General features: G+C 54.1%; 1 protein-coding gene across 12 annotated transcripts in view; it reads left to right on the top strand.

The window, feature by feature from the left end:
• Positions 1-11,762, top strand: part of EEFSEC (eukaryotic elongation factor, selenocysteine-tRNA specific) — a 215,569-nt gene that overhangs the window by 179,964 nt on the left and 23,843 nt on the right. For 6 of the 12 annotated variants that reach the window (XR_003796597.1, XR_003796596.1, XR_003796598.1 and 3 more), the window contains 2 exons: positions 740-856; positions 1,241-1,540. The exons of the other annotated variants lie outside the window; for them this stretch is intronic. The gene's annotated coding sequence lies outside the window, so the exon portion shown is untranslated. The remainder of the gene's footprint in view (positions 1-739; positions 857-1,240; positions 1,541-11,762) is intronic. 12 annotated transcript variants of the gene reach the window in all.

The following is an 11,762-nucleotide window of genomic DNA, read 5'->3' as shown; positions in this document are numbered from 1 at the left end:
GGCCTCCTCCGGAGGGAGTGCAGCCCTGATGGCACCTTGACTGGGGGCTCCTGGCCTCCAGAACTGTGCAGGGATGGATTTCTGTTGTTTCAAGTGGCCCAGTTTGTGGCAGTTTGCCGTGGCAGCCCTAGAAAACTAGTAATGTGTGCGAGGTAACCAGCTGTACCCAGGTGTTCCTGTGTCTTTAATTCTTGTTCTGTTGTTGGAGTATATTTAGAAACAGCAATTAACAAGCCTGATTAACACCTGTTCCTCCTTTCACCTCATCCCCCCCAGGTGAGATGCTGCCCTGCGGTGAGGCACTTAGCTGTTTGGCCCGCCGCGCCTTAACTGAGATAGCTTTCCTCTCGCTTCTCCCCCTCCTCCCTCCCTTCCTCTTTCTCCTTTTTCTCGTCTTCATCCGTTTCTGTTATTCTCCCTCTTTTTCTTTTCCGTCAGTACTCATGGCTGCTGGGCTCCAGGCACCTAGCAGGGGACAGCGTGTTCTAACCAACCCCACATGCTGGGAGGTACGAAAGCAGACTCTGGAGACGCTTTGCCCTAGATGACAAACGCTGTCACCCGCACAGCCCTGGCCAAAAGCGCGAATTGCCCTCCGTCCCCAGTCCATCCGCCCACGCGTGCTGACACACCTCACACATCGCTTGGTCAAGGAAAGGAATGGCAGAATCACTCCGCTGGGCGCGGCTGCAGGTGGAAATAGTTCTGTGTGTTTGTAACTATGTTTCTCTCACTATAGCTAGAACCTGTTCTCGCCAGGCTCGTCCACTGGTGCTGAGGAAAGATGGCCACATACGCGGTTCTGCGCGGCAGCGGTGCTCTGGTTGACTGTGGCGGCCGAGGGGAGAGTGACGAGGTGGGGCGTCCGTGCGGCAGAAGGGGTGATGGGGGCAACGGGGGGTGTGGAGCTGTGGTGACGGCAGGATGGAACCTGGGATGGTGCTGGTGGAGGTGGTGGCGACCCTGGTGGTGAGGGTGTTGGTGGGGACAGTAGCCCTGCTTGCGGCGGAGACAGCCGCTCGTGGAGGTGGTGGTTATGACCACAAAGGAGGCGACGTAACTGAGGGACCGGAGGCCGTAGAGGTGCTGTTGACGGAGATGGCGGAGGTGACGGGAGGGGATGGAAATGGCTGCTAGGGGGGCTCTTGTTGTGCTCGGCAGTGGCAGTGGTGGTCGGGACCACTGCCACAGCTCAGAGGCTTGGGACCGACACTCAGTTCTCGCCCACTTTACTTGTCAGCACTGCTGGGGCGGCTCCAGGGCTCCAAGGCGCGTCTTCCCCTCCCGGATCCCAGGCTTCGGGAGCAGCTCTCGTGGCGGAGAGGCTGCCTGTAAGAGCTGGTAGACGTGTGGGATGCCTCTTAGAACTTCTCTTGGGACGTAATGAACGTCGCTCTGCCTTACATCACGTGGTCAAGGCCAGTGTCAGTGGAATGGGGATGGCACTCCTTCAGGAAGGTTCTGCGCGTCCCGGACAACGCCCAGAGAGGCACAGTCCTCTTAGAGGGAAGAGAGAATGGGCAGCTACGGTGCACTGCGGGTGAGTATGGCGTGGTGGCAGCGGGGGTGGCGTTGCTCCTGGTGGGAGTGGTGATGGTGGGGACGGTTGGGGTGCTGGTGTTAGTGGGAATGACATGGGGCAGGAGTGACGCCGAGCCGGAGCAAGAGTGCCGAGGGTGGTGGTGACGGCACCGCGGACGTGGCGTTCTCGATTGTCTCTTGCTGACTCAGAATCACCACCGCCCTCTGCTGTGATCTCCTCCACACCCTGGAGGACCCCTTACCCATGTGGCTCCGGCTTAGAATCTGCAGAGACATGAGATTTGGAAAGTGGAAAAGAAAGAGGCAGTTGCAGGCAGATGACAACCCAGAGGTTTGCAGCACCTTCTAGGTGACCCTCTGAGAACCCCTGCTTCAGGGCTGCAGGCTGAGGTATTCAGAGGGAGCTCCCCAGAATATCACGAGATTCTAGCAGCTTCCAGGCAAGCTCTTGAGATCCACCACTTTGGAGCCGCAGACCGAGACCATCAGTGACGACTTGCTTCCCTGATCTTTATGCCCTCAGGTCACCCAGTGGTTGTGGAAACTTGTGTTAAATGTCCTTGTACCTGTTACGCAGTAACTGTGTACACATGGTCATGGTGACAGTGGCTCAGATGAAGTTGGTAGTAGTGGTGGAGGTGGGCATGGTGATGGGGGTGACAACACAGGCAGTGGTGATGGTGTGATGTCAGCGTGGTGTTGGAGGGGGTGGTGGTGGTGGTGATAGAGGAGATGATGGTGGCGGTGATGAGGAAGGTGGTTGTCGTGGAAACGGGGGCGAGGCAGGTGGTGGTGATGATAATAATGGTTTGGTCATGATGTAGTAATGGTGGTCGTGCTAACTGGGACATTTGTTGAGGTTAAGGTGGCGGCAGTGATGGTGGGGATGGAAAGGATGAGGGTGCTGGTGGTCATGGTAATACAGACCCTGGCTGTGGTGGAGACGGCGGTGTGACGGTGACGACAGTGATAGAATGAGGCAGTTAGTGGTGATGGTGACGGTGGTGGTGGGGAAGGAGGTGGTGATGGAGGTAATGTCAGAGGTGGGATGGTGGCAGTGCAGATGGAAGTGGTGGTGACAGTGATGGTGCTGGTAAAGGCGCTGGTAACGATGGGCATAATGGTGGCCACGGTAACGGTGATGCTGGTTGAGGTGATGGAGGTGATGTCGGAGTTGGGATGTGGTGGTGGTGGTGTGACGCTAGTGATGTGATGGTGATGCTGGTTCAGGTGGGGACCGTCGTGGTGGTGCTGATGGCAGTGGTGACGGTGGCGATGAGGGTAACCGTGGGGGGATGAGGGTGGAGGCAGGGATGCTGGATGCTGTGGTGATGGTAATAATGGGGGGATGTGATATTGGTGACAAGCCTGGGGCCTCATAACAATGTAATCAGGACAGTGCGTGGGTGGTTACAACAAGCTGAGACACGGGATCCAGGGTGTTGAGGTGCCCAAGCACCCTACAGAGGCTTCCCCCCGACCCACGCTGCCTCTCCCCACCCTGCTTGAGGCTCACCCTGGCCTCCACTGGCCTCCCGCGGAAGAACTTCCTCTGGCCGCCCCGCCGATGCTTCCGGAGCCCCTCAGCAGTTTCCCTGCCCTGCTCTGCCCCCAGGTCCTGTGCTCAGCCTGAGGCCTCTCGGGTGGGCAGCAGGAGGCAGCTGGGATGAGACGGGCTGGGGGGCCCCAAGAGCACAGAGAGCAGGCCACCCAGTAGGACTCACGGGGAAGGGCAGACCCCAGCTCCTCACTGCCATGGGGCCCTGAGGGTGGAGAGCCTCCCCATTACCGAGGGGAAGGGAAGCACCCCGTAAAGGATGCTGTGGAATTCGGGGGCTCCATGCCGAGGTGACTTCCCCTTCTGCAAGGGGTTTGGACTAGTGTCCTCTGAGGCCCTACAGCGAAAGTGTTGACAGAGACCGGTGGGAGTGGCAGGGGCCTCTGGGGTCCCTCCTCAGGGCCCGCCCAGAGGAACAGGGCTGAGCTGACACGACCTTCGCTCAGGCCCCCCCGCCCCATCCCGCTCTCGGCTTGCTGGCTGTCCATCACTTTCGCTCTCTGAGCGTCTCTGTCCTCATTTGCCGTAGCGGTGGGTGGGGGGGCTTCTCCCCTCTGGGTAGCCAGCCTAGCCTCCCTGGCCCACCCTGAAGCCACGGCCTGGGAAGAGAAAGAGGACCCTGGGTGAGCAGGGGATGGCAGGCAGAGCCTGAGCTGTTGCACGGGGGGCCCAGAGAGGGCAGGGCACACCCAAGGTCACACAGTGGTCCCAGGACTCTCCCCAGGGTGAGCTGATGGCGGCGATTAGGCAGCCACTTGGTATTCTGAGCAGCCAGAGGCCCCTCTCTGTCTCTGTAATTAATGGAGTGGCTTTTTAAAAGGATTCTAATCACCCCTGATCCTATCTGCTTATCACTAGTGTTCCTAATTAGATGATCCTGGCAGTCACTTGGCTAATTCCCCCCAGCCCTGTGCAGCCCTGCCCAGCCTGGGGCAGCCCACCCCACCCCCCAACAACCCCAGCCCAGCCAGATGGGCGGTTCAGGCCTTCTCTCCCCTCAGGGCCCCTGGTTCTCTAACCGCATTACCTTCAGGATGGATGGGTGACAGCAATGGATGGGCCGCTGGATGGACAGTGACCGGTGAGTGAAGGGACTGAGTGATAGACAGCTACAAGGGTAGGTGGATGGACAGACGGACAGACTGGGAGGTTGAGAGCTCGGCCTGTCAGGTCAGGCGGCACGGCCGTTTCCTAGCTCTGTGTTCTTGGGGAAGTCACTTAACCTCTCTGTGCCTCGGTCTCCGCATCTCATCTGTAAAATGGGGGTAATAATAGTATTTTCCTCATAGGGTTGCTGTGAGGACAGCTTAGAACGGAGGAAAAGCTTGCTGGTGTAAATTAACTACAGCAGTGTGGATAACGGGGGGCGGGGGGTGCTAGACGGATGGGTGGAAGGACAGACTGACAGATGAGTGAAGGGAGGACTGGTAGACAGATGGTCCGAGGAAGAATGGGAAAAGGGTAGAGGAACATATACGCTAGTGGGCTGGTGGGAACCGGGCAGGTGGTGGGGTGGCCAGACAGGCGAGGGGAGTGGGGGGCAGCCTGTCTTCTCCAAACGCAACAGGACAATCTCAGCTCAGGTCCCAACACAGACATGGCCCAGACCTGCCTCTCCTCCCCAGGACCTCCAGGAAAACTTGCAGCCCAACACCCCCAGCCAGTGGACAGGTGCCCACTGGGTCCCCTGCATCCTTACCCTCAATCCCCACCCAGGTAACACCCGCTGCGGGTGGGCCACATGGTCTCTGGAGGTCATATTTAGCCTCAGATGGGCGTTCACTGCCTGAGAGAAGCCATCATTTGTGGGACCACCCTCCCCACTGCCAGGGTCCAACGTGTGCCAGCCTGCAGGGCAGCAGCTCTCACCTCCCCGCCAACAGTGCCATAGACCCCAGCCCAGCACTGCCGGGAACAGCCCTGGGAAGGGCTCTGATCCCAATTCCAACAACTGGTCCTAAGCATCCAGGAGAATTCGACCCCCAGGGGCTCCCCCAACACCCATGGGCCTCTGCAGCTTGAGTTGGGGGGCTTCCTACGTCTTCCTAGAAAAAGTATAGAACAAAGAAGCCTGAAGTGTCTTTCAGAGTGAGGGCCGGCACACATATGCACACATTCATACCATCATCCACCCACCCACCCATCCCACATGTTTCTTGTGCTCCTATCACACCTGTGCTGTGGTCCAGACACTCTTCTAGGTGCCGCAGGTGTATGTGCCAGTGAACACACTAGATGGAGCCTTGCCCTTACGGAGCTGACTCTAGCGGGAAGATACAAGAAACTGATGACAAGTGGAGGTTTCATCTAACGTCAGGCAGTGAGAGGTGCCATGAGGAAGAAGCAGAAAGAGGGCTGCCCTTTCAGATGGGGCGGTCAACAAGGCAGCACCCTCCGCACACGTGCTCAGACCCAGGCCCCACGCGTCAGTGCACGCCTGTACGCACAAACACACGCGTATGCACGTGCACACAAGCACACACAAGCCCCCCACGAGGCCTGCAGCCCTGCTGTGGCTGCAGATCGGGGCACAGTGTCCCCAAAGGTGCTGAATGCAGCTGACTCACCTCCCTTTCACCCACCCCACACAGGGAGCCGCCGCCCCAGGCTGTGGGAGAGAGAATGAGACACACAACAAGCTTTGGAGGGAGAGGCGACGCCTGTCTGGGGCATTTGGGAAGGCTGCGGGGGTGGCGGGGGCGGGTGACACCTGGACAGGGCCGGAAGGGCTTCGTTCCGGCAGGGTCTGGGGGTGGTGCGAGGGGCGGCGGCATTGGCCTCTGGTCTCAGCCTCACTCACATGAAGAGCCCTGGATTTAGACAGTGGATGTCTTTCCAAATGATGCAAAGCCCTCAGTCATGGAAAACATTTCCAGGTGGGAAGGTGTTCATCGTGCAACTGTAAACACGTCTGCGTTCTCAGTCTGCACCGTCCTGGGTGCACTAGGAATTTATCTTTTTCTAAACCGCTGGTGCCAACAGGGACGGTGCTCCCTCCCCAGGGGCCATTTGCAATGACTGGAGGCACTTTTTTTTTAATATAAATTTATTTTATTATTTAATGTTATTTATTTTTATTATTTATTTATTTATTTGGCTGTGTTGGGTCTTCGTTGCTGCACCTGGGCTTTTCTCTGTGGGGCTACTCTTTGTCATGCTGTGTGGGCTTCTCATTGTGGTGGCTTCTCTTGTTGCGGAGCATGGGCTCTAGGCGTGCGGTCTCAGTAGTTGTGGCACGTGGGCTCAGTAGTTGTGGCGCACAGGCTTAGTTGCTCTGCAGCATGTGGGATCTTCCCGGACCAGGGCTTGAACCCATGTCCCCTGCATTGGCAGGCGGGTTCTTAACCACTGCGCCACCAGGGAAGCCCTGGAGGCATTTTTAATTGTCATGACTTGGAGGGGGTGCTCGTGGCATCTTGTGGGGCGAGGCCAGGGACGCTGCCAAACTCCTGCAGTCACACGACAGGCCAGGTGTCACCAGAGCAAGGCCAGGAACCCTGGGCTATACCCCAGAATCATCACTGGATGTGGAGTTATGCTGCATCCATACTTTTTGTGTGCCAAAGGCATTCGCTTCTTTCATGTGAACATTTAAAACATAAGGGTGACCTGTTTGGCTGATTATTTCCTAATAAATTCATAAAGTCAGAACCTCGAAACATTAAGGGGTTGCCTGGGCCTGAGGGGACGAGGGCTGCAGAGGCTCAGATGCCAGGCCCAAGAGCTTGGATGTGTCCCGGGCTGGGGAGCCCTTGGGAAGATTTGAAGTGGGGGGAGGGAGAGGGACGTGATCAGTTGCATGTTCCAGAAAGATCTCTCCACAACGAGACTGTTTCATACCCAACAAACTGGTAAAAATGTAAAAGGCTGACATGACCAAGTGGTGGTGAGGATGCGAAATTCCCAAAACCTGCTGGTGGGAAAGTTAATTGGGACAAGAAGTTTGGAAATCCTTGGCCTTGTCCTGTCAGTGTGAGGGTGCTGAGTCCCTTGACTCAGTAGTTCCAGTTCTAGGCTTACCCCGCCCCCCCCCCCCCCGGGAGAAGCGGGGCCTGGTGTCATTCTGGGACTGCAGGACATTGTATAAACTCTGTCATGCTGGTCCCTCTTGCAGAGTCTTTTCTCTGACTGGCTTTGAAGCAGGAAGCTGCTGTGACAGCCGATCAGTGTTTCCCTGGTCCAGCCTCTGATGAGAACCCAGCCCTGGTCTACATCTTGCTTGCAGCCGTGTGAGACCGTAAGCTACACCGCGCCTAGGCTCCTGACCCACAGACCGTGAGACAGAAACCTGTGTGCTTCTAAGCTTCTGAGTTTGTTGGGATTTCTTTTTTCTTTTATATATATATATTTTTTTTCTTTTTATTATTTATGTATTTATTTGTGTATTTATTCATTTTTGGCTGCATTGGGTCTTCACTGCTATGCAGGTTTTCTCTAGTTGCGGGGAGCGGTGGCTACTCTTTGTTGCGTGCGCGGGTTTCTCATTGTGGTGGCTTCTCTTGCTGCAGAGCACAGGCTCTAGGCGCTTGCGCCTCAGTAGTTGTGGCACGTGGGCTCAGTATTTGTGGCATGCAGGCTCAGTGGTTGTGGCGCACAGGTTTGGTTGCTCTGCGGCATGTGGGATCTTCCCGGACCAGGGCTCGGACCCACGTCCCCTGCATTGGCAGGCGGATTCTTAACCACTGCGCCACCAGGGAAGTCCCTGTGGGGATTTCTTACACAGAATAGAAAATCAGTACGGGGTCGGGGAGGGGGGCTGTTGTATTGTTAGCTATATTTTTGGCTATCTGAAATATTTCATAATTGAAATTAAAAGGTTATGAGAGATCCCAATGGCTGAAGAGACAGATTGCAGAGCATGAGCTGGAGGCCGGGGGGGGTCACAGAGGAGGCCAGCGTGCTGCTGTGTGGGTGAGGGTGGAGCTGGGCAGTGTAAGGGGGCTCAGGGAATGTGTAGAAACGTCCCCTGCATCCCTAAATTCTGAGGAAGGGGAGGGGCCGTCCCAGCATCCCCTCCATGCCTGGGAAACCTGGATCACAGCCCTCCCCCCAGGTCAGCACAGCCCAATCTGGGGGGAGGAGCAGGGAGAAGGAATAAGGACGGCATTTTCCCAGGGTCCCCTAGGGAGCCCTGCAGTGTGGGCTGGGGGGACAGATGGAGTGGTAGGAGGAGGCCGCTGGGCTGGGTCCACCACGTCCGTCTCCGGGGAGAAGACCCCCGCCCCCGCTCCAGCCTGCACGCCACGGGGAGCCACCCAGGGAGTGGGAGCCCCAGCCCTGCCTGTACTCAGTGTCCGCCACTGTACAGGAGGATGATCTGAGGGCACCCTGCCCGCTTGGGGGCCGGATGGGAGGAAATGCTGAAAGCACCTGCTGAACAGCCAGGGCCGTCCCTTCGGCCCTCCCATCCCTGGCAGCCTTAGGTGCTGTGGGGAAGGAAGAACAAAGAGGTCCCCAAACACCCTGGGCTTCTAGGAGTGGAGACGGGCATCAGGGCTCAGTCTGAAGCCCACTGACTGAAATGGCATTAGAAGGCGACCTCCTTGTTGGGTGAGCTCTCCAAGGACTGAGGAACCTTTGCCTTCCACATATTATCCTTGTAACAACCCTGCAAAGTGTGGTCTTATTTTACTGGTGAGGAGTCAGGATTCAGAGAGGCTAAGCCACTTGCTCAAAGCTGCACAGCAAGAGAGAGGCAGCTCTGTCTGCCCCACAGCCAGGCCTTGTCCTTCGGTGACATTGGTTAGGAACTGGGGAGCTCTGAGGGGCTGAGGGGAGGGAGACTTCAGATAAGGCTTCCTCTCGTATCTTTGGCTGGGGTTTTGAAGGATGAAGAGAAGTTCTCCCGGCAGATCTGAAGGGGAGAACATCCCAGGGAGAGAGACCAACCAGGAACAAGGCAGAGAAAAGAAAAAAGGTTTTGTGAATGATTATTTCCTACATTACAAAAGTGGCACATAACACCTTAAAATATTAGCCCAAGTTTATAAAGTGAAAAGTACCCTCTCACCACCCCGGTCTCTCATACTTCCCGGAAGTAACCGCTGTTATTCATTAGGCATATGTCTTCCCGGGTTTTTTTCTATACGTACACAAACTTTTTTTTTTTTTTTTTTTTTTTTGCGGTACGCGGGCCTCTCACTGTTGTGGCCTCTCCCGTTGTGGAGCACAGGCTCCGGACGTGCAGGCTCAGCGGCCATGGCTCACGGGCCCAGCCGCTCCACGGCATGTGGGATCTTCCCGGACCGGGGCACAAACCCGCGTCCCCTGCATCGGCAGGTGGACTCTCAACCACTACGCCACCAGGGAAGCGCCATACACAAACATTTTTAAAACAAAAAAGTCATGCACTATATATTGTTCTGCAGTTTGCTTTTTTTCCCCCCAAAGAACCCTGCAGTTTAGCTTTTATTTCTAGTGTTTCTGTGAAGTGCACCTGAGGAGAGCTTGGAATTTCGATCCGCATTCCCACATATGGTACATGCCAGCAGCTGTTTCTACTATGGCAGGCCTTTTCCATTTTTCTGAGAGGAGAGGTAAAAAGTGGTACCTCCTTGCGAAATGTGCATGTACTTGATTCTTTCTGAGGTTGAGCTCCTGTCCAAATGTTTATCAAGTGTTTATTTACAGGTCTATTAGGAAGGACCTGTCTGTGTATCCTTTGCCTGGTTTTCTCTTTTTCTTGAGTGTGTGTGTGTGGCGGGGGAGGGGTGTCTTTTTATTATGTACTGCATTTTTGTATTTTGAGTTTTTGCATGTTTGCATAATTGCAAAATTATCTCCCATTTTGCAAGGATTATTTTTAAATATTACTTTTTATCATTAAGGCTATTAAACCTCATTACAGAAAACTTGGAAAATGGGGAGAAAAAGGAGAAATCATCTATCACAGAGCTGTCACCATTTGTTAGCATTTGGTGACAGTTCTTTTCCCACATGCTGCAATGACTCTTGTCATCGTGTTAGACACTTGTAGCCCGTGACTCGGCTCTAAGAGCGTAACCTTCGGGAGGCATTTTAAAGGCTTTCTGGTGGATGTCCTATAGTTCCCTCACCTCTCTCCTTTTTTTATTGTGGTAAAATACACATAACGTAAATTTTCCTATTTTAACCATTTTAAAGTGCCCAGTTCAGTGGCCTTAAGCACGTTCACACTGTCGTGGAGCCGTCACCTCCATCATCTCCAGAACCTTTTCATCTTCCCAGACTGAAACTCTGTCCCCATTAAACACCAAGGCTCCCTCCCCCTCCCCCATCCCCAGGGGGATTCTGCTTTCTGTCTCTATGAATCTGACTGCTCTTGGGACCTCAAATAAGTGGGATCACACAGTATTTGTCTTTTTGTCAGACTCGTTTCACTGAGCATAATGTCCTTAAGGTTTATCCGTGTTGTAGCAGGTGTCAGAATTTCCTTTCTTTTTAAAGCTGAATGATATTCCATCGTATGGATGGACCACATCTTCTTTATCTGTTCATCTGTTGATGGGCACTTGGGTCGCTTCCACCTTTTGGCTACTGTGAACAGTGCTGCTGTGAACAGAGGTGCAAATACCTGCTCAAGTCCCTGCTTCAGGTCTTCTGTGAATGTACTCTCATCATGCCCTTTTTCTGAGTATTTAGGTTGTATCCAGTCTCTCCGTTTTGTAAGTAATGATGTCCTGAACATCTCTGTGTCAGAGTTTCTTGTTAAAGGTATCTGGAAGATTACTCAGCATTCAAGTCTTGGAATTGGAATCGTGATCTCAGAGTTCATTTCAAACACGTGATCCCAGCCATTATCCCACCACTCCCTCCCTGCTCCAGAAGCTTTGGCATCTTGTGTGTTCAACAATTTTTCCTTTTTTCTCTTTGGTTCCTAGAAAGGACAAACTTAACTTTGAGGTTTGCAGTGTTCCTTTGCCATTTTATCTGTTGGGGAACCAACCTGGGTGATCCAGCTGGTACGTTGCAGTGGATAGTTTCGAAACTAACTCCTTAAGAAATCTGGAATGTGGAATAGAATACATGTGACCTCAGGACTCAAACCCAATGTCCCTGAGACCCAGACAGGCCTGGGCAAGAGGGGCCAGCTAGAGACAGAGACAGGGCTTCCTGAGGGGAGAGATGCAGAAATGGCCCTGCAGACACACAGTCCCTTCCGGGCCAGATCTTCTGCCTATTTTTAAGTGAATTTCCTAATTTTATTATTTTTTTTTTTGGCCGCACTGTGCGGCTTACGGGATCTCAGTTCCCCAACGAGGGATTGAACCTGGGCCATGGCTGTGAAAGCCTGGAATCCTAACCACTGGACTGCCAGGGAACTCCCTGGATCTCCTAATTTAAAATCATTTGCAATTCATTCATATTTTTGTCAGACATCAGGCTGCTGGTCCTAGATCAGAGCAGGTCTTCGCCCAGGGAGGTGCTGTTCCGCCGGGTGTTCCAACACCGCTGGATTGAATAACCCTTCACACTGCATTGATCAGGATACCTCCTTTATCGTCCATTATCTTATAAATAATAGGGGCTCTTTCGGGCTTACCCGAGCCTGAGCCATTGATCTACTTATTCTGACAGCACAACCACAAGGTTTGAACAGTTGTAATCATAGAATCTTGTTTAATACTGGAAAGCGTCACACACACACACACACACACACACACACACACACACACACACACAC

Source organism: Monodon monoceros, unplaced genomic scaffold, assembly GCF_005190385.1.
Source record: "Monodon monoceros isolate NGI ecotype Baffin Bay Population unplaced genomic scaffold, NGI_Narwhal_1 Super_Scaffold_3, whole genome shotgun sequence".
Classification (NCBI taxonomy): Eukaryota; Metazoa; Chordata; class Mammalia; order Artiodactyla; family Monodontidae; genus Monodon; species Monodon monoceros.
Note: the sequence above shows the minus strand (reverse complement) of the source record. Positions and strands in the feature narration are given on the sequence as shown.